The sequence below is a fragment of the Carlito syrichta genome, unplaced genomic scaffold (genome assembly GCF_000164805.1).
Source record: "Carlito syrichta isolate Samal-C Ts95f unplaced genomic scaffold, Tarsius_syrichta-2.0.1 Scaffold304337, whole genome shotgun sequence".
In the NCBI taxonomy this organism is placed as follows: Eukaryota; Metazoa; Chordata; class Mammalia; order Primates; family Tarsiidae; genus Carlito; species Carlito syrichta.
In genome coordinates, this window is record NW_007248433.1 from 688,964 (window position 1) to 697,487 (window position 8,524).

An 8,524-nucleotide genomic window follows, 5' to 3' on the forward strand; every position below is an offset into this window, starting at 1 on the left:
CAGGGCTGCCTTACTGCCTTTAGGTCTTTACTCAATGTCATCTCAAGGAGACCCAGGCTGAGCTCTATGTTTAAGGTTCACATGACAGGTGTCCCCAGGAGGAGACTTTGGGCAAAACACATTTAGTTTTAGCTTAGATGATGATGAGTGTGATGGGAAGGGTGGTGATGATGATGGTGAGGACGGTGATGATGACGGGCATGATGGTGGTGGCGATTATAATGGATCGTGTGCCTGGTGGCTCACGTCTGTCATCCCAGCACTTTGAGAGGCGGAGGTGAGAGGATTACCTGAGCCCAGGACTCAAGGCCAGCCTGGGCAACTTGTTGAGACCTCATCTCTACCACAAATTTAAAAAAAAAAAAAAAAATTAGCCGGGCTCGGTGGCTCAGCCTGTAATCCTGCACCTTTGGGAGGCTGAGGTGAGTGGATGGCCTGAGCCCGCGGGTTCGAGACCCGCCTGGGCAACTTGGCGAGACCTCATCTCTACAATAAATCAAAAAATCAGCCGGGCGTGGTAGCGCGCGCCTGTAATTCCGGCTACTCGGAAGGCTGAGGTGGAAGGATCGCCGGAGCCCAGTGGGTCGGGGCTGCGATGGCCGGGAGCGGCCGCTGCACTCCAGTCTGGGCGACGGAGTGAGACTTCAACTCAAAAAAAAAATTAACCAGGTGTGGTGGAGCATGCCTGTAGTTCCAGCTACTTGGAAGGCTGAGGTGGAAAGATCACCTGAGCCCAGCAGGTCGAGGCTGCTGTGGCCGTGAGTGTGTCACTGCACTCCAGCCTGGGCGACAGTGAGACTCCTACTCAAAAAAGAAAATGGTGATGATGATGATGAAGAGGAGGAGGAGGAGAAAAATGGTGATGATGGTGGCAATCATAGCTCATATTGTGAAAGTTTCTTGCGTGGGGCCCCATTGGTGCTTTCCATATGTTGACTCACTCCTCACAATAACCTATGAGGTAGGTTCTATTATCGTCACCATTTTACGGATGAGGAAACCGAGACTTTCCCGCCTTGGGCAAGTGAAACTCACTGACGGGCTCTTCTCTTAGTGCCCAGGCTGTGCTCTCTGGGATCCCTGAGAAGCAAGAAGTACTTACTAGACCCTGGAAACCTCAGGAGAAGGTTGCGTGTTCTCTGCAGAAGTGCGGGACAGTCTTGTGGTTCATTCCAGCAGTTGATGCGTGCAGGACCTGGCCTCTGTCTCCCAGGTCCCAGGCTCCCCCACCCGTGCCCTCCCGCTTCAGCTGCTGGCTCCTCATGTCCTCCTGCTCCCCCACCCCATCTTTCCTCCCTTCATTAATATTTTCTATCAAGGAATGTGCAAAAGTTTTGAACAGACACTGTCGTGGCTGGAGAGCCACTACGTACGTAAGAGGCCCTCTTGCTGGTCAGTAGGGAACCCCAAACTAAGCCACAAGTGTCTACCTGCACCTTTGGGAAAGGCTGACACACAGAAAACTGGGTGACGATGTGACGTGCTGGCAAGGGACTGGGACGATGGGACTCTATCAGTTGCCGCTGGGAAAGCAACACAGTGCAGCCCCCAGGACACACGTTACATGAGTTATAAGCTTGTTACACAGGTAAACATGTACCCTGATGTGGCCCAGCAGCCCCACCCCCGGGTACGGGCCCTGAGGGAGTGAGAACTCATGTTCACAGAGTCTCCTCACAGATGTCATGGTGATTTTATTCCTAAGACGCCCACCTGGAGACTGTACAAGCACCCTTGATGGGAAATCGGTACATTGCGGGGCACCTGCCTGTGGGCGCCTTCTCCACACTGGGGGAGGAGCCACTGGGCCCTGGGACGGCATGGCGACCGCAGTGTACTGCGCAATCTTGCCTTCTCGACAGGGCAACACCCCCTCAAACGGGGAAGGGGGAAGCAATGCTAATCTTACTCTTTTGTGTGCTTTTAGAGACAGGGCCTCACTCTGTGGCCCAGGCTGGAGGGCAGTGGTGCCATCTTAGCTCACTGCAGCCTTGACCATCTGGGCTTAGGCAATCCTCCCGCCTCAGACTCCTAAGTAGCTGGCAATACAGACATAAGCCTGGCATAAAATCTTATTCTTTTTTGTTTTACAGACTAGGCCTCGTTCTATGGCCCAGGCTGGAGTGCAATAGTGCAATCACAGCTCACTGCAGCCTTGACCTCCTAGGCTCAAGTGGTCCTCCCACCTCAGACTCCTGTGTAGCTCAGACTACAGATGCATCTCACCATGCCAGGCATAGAATCTTACTTTTTTTTTTTTGGAGTTGGAGTCTCACTCTGTCACCCAGGCTGGAGAGCAGTGGCGTGCTCATGGCCACCGCAGTCTCGACCTACTGGGCTAGTTGATACTTCTACCTCAGCCTATAGGCAAGCGCCACCATGCCCAAAATTTTTTTGATTTATTGCAGAGATGAGGTCTCACCATGTTGCCCAGGCTGGTCTCAAACCCCTGGGCTGAGGCAATCCTCTCACCTTGGCCTCCCAAAGTGCTAGGATTATAGGCATGAGCCAAGGCACCCGGCTCAGAATCTTACTCTTTTGAAGTACAGATTGCAGATACACATTAGTAAATAAACAACCTGTTCATGGTGTTAAAATGTCATGGAGGAGGATTAGAAAAAGTGCCTAACAGGGCCATTGCTCTGTTAAACTCTGGGGTGTCCACATGGCTCTTTGAGCTGTGGCCACCTGTCTCCTAGCTTTGGCCTCCTTCCCTATCTTGGGGAGGTGAACAATCTCTCTTGCTTTCTCTAATTTACTTTCTAAATAAATTACATTTTCTAATCAAAAAAAGGAAAAAGTGTCCAACAAGTGTCCTCAAAGGGGGATGATAACGAACACCAGGCTGAGAACTCCATGCTGGGTGACAACGTCCTAATGAGGCGGTGCCTTGCTGCCAGGAATCTGTCACTTGACTTTCTGGGATGGGCAAACCCAGATGGAAAAGGGGCCAGGGTCACCTGGGGCCAGAGGTCGGATGGTGCTGATGGGAGGGTCAGCTCAAAGGGATTTTGGGGGTGGCAGGCACCTGGCACCCTGATGTGGTGGGGACTCTGGGGGTGACGGACATGCAGTACCCTGACATGGTGGGAACTCTGGGAGTGGCGGGTATGTGGTGTCCTGATGTGGTGGTGACTCTGGAGGTGGTGGGGATGCAGTGCCCTGATGTGGTGGGGACTGTGAGGGTGATGGGCATGTGGTGTCTTGACGTGGTGGGGACTCTGGGGGTGGCGGGCACACAGTGTCCTGACATGGTGGGGACTCTGGATACGCGGTGTGCTGACATGGTGCTGCTTCATGATTGTATGTGCCTATCAGCTCGGAAGCATACACAGAGCCACACGTCCCTGCCCGGAATGACACCTCAGAACCTGTCAGTTGTTTTTAAGGGAAGAGATGACAGCCCAAGCCTTCCTTGCATGAGTGCAGAGGATGGTTCACTGGCCACTCACATCAGACACTTCCTGCAGGTAAACATCCGGAGTCCTCCCCAGAGCTGCGGGCGAGGAGGTGCGTTGTCACTGCAGCAGCAGGTGATGCCACAGCAGGCTGCTGTGCCACGGTGCTGGGTCCTCGGGGGCCTTGGAGAGCAGCAGACACTCCAGCCCTCTCCCCAGAGAGCCTGGCTCAGCCTCCAGAGCCGATGGGTCTCCCCCACAGAGTCCCTGGTGACACTCAGCTCCTCCCACCCCAGGAAGCTGGCTGGCTGCAGGGCAGACAGGTGGTCCAGTGGAGTCACCTCTCCCTGATGCCTGCTTTCTCAGGAACTGGAAGGACTGTGCCCAGGGAAGAAGCCCCGGTACTGAGGCAAGCCACACTGACTCCAATGCCAGAATGGCTCCTGTGTATGTGGGACCTGGCTCTGCTGCTGAGACTCCTGGGAATGACGTTCCTCCAGGTGAGGACAGCACCTCGCCTGCCCAGCCCGACCTGCAGATGCTGGGCTAGGTATCACCTGAGCCAAGCAACACACGTCCACGCATGTCGGCCTCCATCTCAGCCTCGATCCCTGTCCTGTGTGTTTATGACGGGAGGAGGCCCCAGAGCCCACTTCCAAGACACTGTGAGCTGTGGCCTGGGCAGGAACAGAGACCTGCCATCTGTCCACTGCTGTGTCCCCAAAGCGCGGCACCAGCTGTGATGTCAGGGAGTGCAGGGACTAGCTCAGACATGCTCAGTGGGGTGACATGGCCCCCACAGGGACACCTGCCGTGTCTGGGGGCAAGTTGTTGACAGGTGGGTGGAAGCCAGGATGCTCATCCGCGTCCTACAGTGCACGGGGTGGCCCCACACACAGCCTTGCTCAGCGTGCCCAGCGGGGAAGTCCCGCCCCAGCACAGCAGCCCAGGCTGGGGCAACGGGGAGGCTGCGGCGACTCCCAGCCGGGGAGGCCGCCTGGGCCCGACCCCAGATCCCAGCTGTTGGTGCTGCATGAGGCAGCAGCGTGTCGGGCTCACATGAAGATCTGGGACCTGCAGCCTGGCTGGGTCCCCAGGATCGTCTGGGTGGACCCTCGGGCCCATCACCTCCTCCCTCCCGGTCTGGGTGCAGCTGCCTCTCAGGTCTCCCCTGGGGCATCACACGCACACTGCACCTTTCCACTTGGATTCTCTCCTGTTCATCACAGGGCCAGGTTGGAAGAGCTCAGGCCAGCACGGACCCAGGGCCAGCGTGTAGGTGTGTGGGGTGGGGCCCTAGGTGCCTGGCCTCCCCCGAGTGGAGCCCTCTGCCCCTGATTCTCTAAATGCCCTGGAAGGAGCCAGAAACAGCAACCTCAGATACTTGGAGAAGAGCCCAGGTGGAGGCAGGCGCAGCTGGGACAACAGGCCCTGGGGCTGGGCGAGCCTCGGGTGGGCAGGCAGGGGCACGATGGGCAGGGGCACTGAAGCCCAGTGACAACGGAGCTCCATCCACACTCCTGTGGGCTCAGGGAGCTAGGCCACCAGAGGTCTTTGACTCCCCCAGGGGCCAAATTCCAGTCCCGTGCTGGCCACCAGGCTGAGGTCTGCTGTGTGACCTCGGGTGACCGGCTGAACCTGCCTATGCCTCCTGTGAACACCCCTCACTTTGTAATATGAGTACCGAGGAAGGGGACAGTCCTGGTCATACAGGCGACACGCTCTCAGCTGTGCCTACATCGAGATGCAACTCAGGCTCACTAGCTCCCAGCTTCGAACAGGATGCTCCAGCTGTGTGCTCTGCCAGTCTGTGTGTCTGAATTGGCATCGCACTTGGCAACACAGTACCAGAACAAGACAGGCAATCACCAGCTGAGCCCTTCTTAGAGCCGTGTGTCCAGGAGAGCCGCGGGTCTGGGGCCCCACCGTGGGGTCTGGGACCTGGCTCTGGCCGTTCCCAGCAGTGTGATGCCAGGCTGATCACTCCATCTCTCTGGGCCTCTGCTCCCTCTCCTGTCCTAACCAGACCAGCCCCTCCCGGGGTGTTTCAGGGAGAACACCCAGCCCACGTGACCCGCGGGCCCCACACCGGAAGGACCCTCCCCTGGCATGTGGCTCCCGGACCCTGGCTGTGTGGAGGCGGGCAGGGGTGCGGGGCCCACGCCGGCCTGGGGCCACCACAGCGTTTATGGGGCCAATCACCAGCAAGGGGCGTGGCAGGTCCCGGCCCAGAAGGGTCACCGCGGGGAGGCGGCCACTCACAGCTGCTCCCTGGGGAGGCCGCGAGTCACCACCTCCCTCGGACACGTGGTTTTCTCGTCAACACCGGGGGAGGTTGGAAAGCTTCATGCAGACGGCGTTCCTTGTCCCTTCCATCTTGCAGGCTGGGGTCAAGGCCCATGCAGTGGCCCCACGTGCCCACTAGAGGTCACACCAAAACGAGACCTCCCCCGGGGAGCAGGGATAAAGGAGGACTCTAGGCTGAGCCTCTCCCAGCACAGACTCCTGAGGCAGTCCCAGGCCACAGGTGAAGCCTTCCAGGGCCCAGGTGGAGGAGGGGGACCGCGTCAGGCGCCAGGCGACCCGGCCGCGACATCCCTCAGCTCTGAAGAAGAGCTTGTCGCTGCAGGGGTGGAATCCACAGCCACTGAGTGACCCCAGCCCCGCTGCCCCTCGGCCTCAGCATCAGAAAAGGGAGAAGTCCAAATTGAGCCCCCAGGGGACACTGGGGTCAGGACCCTGGAGAACAGAGGCCGTGCCCTGGCATCTGGGTGAGGCTCGGCACCCAGGCCTGGGCTGTGTCCCCTGCACGCAGCTTCGGCGTCCACTCCCAGGCACAGGAAGGGACAGCAGTGGGGTGGTGTCTCACCCTGCTCACTTGAGAGGCCCAGTGCAGTGGCTCACGCTTGTAATCCCAACACTTTGGGAGGCAGAGGTGAGAGGATTGCCTGAGCCCAGAGCTTCGAGACCAGCCCGGCCAACATGGCAAGACCCTGTCTCTACAACAAATCAAAAAAAATTAGCTGGGCGAGGTGGTGCATGCCTGTATTTCCAGCTACTTGGAAGGCTGAAGTGGAGAGATCTCCTGAGCCCAGCAGGTCAAGGTGGGGTGACAGAGTAAGACTCTGACTCAAAAAAAAAGCAAAAAACACTTGACAGGACTATGTGGAAGATGGTCACATTGGTCCATCATCAGATGTACACATTCCAGTGACCCTGGAAAGCAAAGTGCATCCCCAGGGACAGGTCTCTCACCCAGACAGGAGGCCTTAGGGCCCTGCTCAAGATGATCCGGTGGCTCAGCCCAGGGACAGGGCCAAGGCCAATCCCAGGGGAAGGCCAGAGACAGCAGCAAACCTGGAGGGGAGGGCATGCCCCCTGGCTAGGGACCTGACTCTATTCTCCTGGGAAGCACATGGCCCAGGAAGGAGGCCACAGCCAACAGGCCCAAGCATCCCCAAGGCCTGTGGGAGAAGGCAGCAGGGCAGGATGGACAGGCCAGTGGGTCACCAACCTGGGGCGCTGTGTCCTGACAAGGGATTGGCTTCTGAAGCACCCAGAAAATAGGGGTGTGTCTTGCAGTCAACAGAGGGAAGATGCCAGCCCTGCCCCATGTGCCACCCCTGAAGAGAGGCAGAGAAAGAGGAAGTCGTGCTCTCCGCCCTGCTATGACCACCACCCAGTAGTTGCACCATTTTCAGCTTTTTGCCAAATGTGAGTTGGCTAAAAAGTCTTGTTTTGCATGTCTGCATCTTACACAAATGACCCCTCTCGTTTGATTCCATGTTTTGCATCGTGGCAGTGATGCTGTTTGTGGTCGCATGACACCTTCAGTGGCCCCACCACGTCCCTCCCCTGCCACACAGAGGGACCCTCAGAGCGTGCAGTGTTGCAACATGGCCACACCCCTGCTCTTGGCTTCTCTGGGTGATGCCTCGGGATGGTGCTGCTGATGTCTGGGTTGCCATCCTTGGCTCCACAAGCTAGTGCCAGCTGGCCCCAACACAGCTGCCCTGCCTGCGTTCCTGTCCCCTTGCGTCACAGCTAACACATGGTAATGCTTGACAACTTCTGCCAATTGACGTGGTTTGAGTGCATTTCCATGGAAAAATGTTCTTTTCCTAAAAACCAAGGCTGATAGTATTAATCAGCAACAGTGACTCCAGGGGGCTGGGATGGGAACAAGAGGTACTTTTACTATGTGAAATACTTGAACGGTTTACAAGGATCTATTACTTTCCTAAATAAAAAAAAGGCAGGTGAGGTCTGGGCACGAAGGCTCACCTGTCATCCCAGCACTTTGGGAGGCGAGAGGATTGCCTGAGCCCAGGGGTTCAAGACCAGCCTGGGCAACTTGGCGAGACCTCATCTCTGCAAGAAATCAAAAAGTTAGCCAGGCATGGTAGCACGTGCCTGTGGTTCCAGCTAGCCAGGAGGCTGAGGCAGGAGGATCACCTAAGCCCAGCAGGTGAAAGCTATAGAAGCCGTGATCATGTGAATGCACTCCAGCCAGGGCAACAGAGTAAGACTCCAACTCAAGCACAAACAAAAAAAACTTTGTGTGAACCTACAAGGAGAAACCACCACACTGATCCAGGTGATAGCACCCCGGGGCATAGCAGCTGCTTCCTGGGGACCTTGCTGCCAAACTTGCACCCAAAAGGGTGGCACGTCTCTTCACAAACCCAGGAGCCATCTTCATCAGTCAAGGGCTCAGAGGAGCTTGAGCTCAGACAGGACCATGCTTTCCTTCCCAGTAACAACCGAGCAGGACACCAAAACAAGAAAAGCTTCTGCTGCCTTCATATGCTCTGGCTGGTCTCACAGAAAGGTTCTGGAAGAGATACCGCCTATCTCCAGCCCCCTGAAGGTAGGCATGCAGCCATGGAGCTGGTGGGGACAGAGTGTTCAATGGCTGGCACAGCCTTATCCCCAAAGTGCCAGTCACTGAGGCCTGCGTGGCTTCTTAGAGATAATTTGGAGGTGACAGAGTCAAGTTACATCCAGCTGTCTCCTCAGAAATAGGATAGGGCGGGCAGTCTGCTAACACTGGGGTCGACACTGATTTTATTCTCAAGGCAGGCAGTGGTTCTGTGAGCACATCCTGTAAGTTTTTTTTTTTTTTT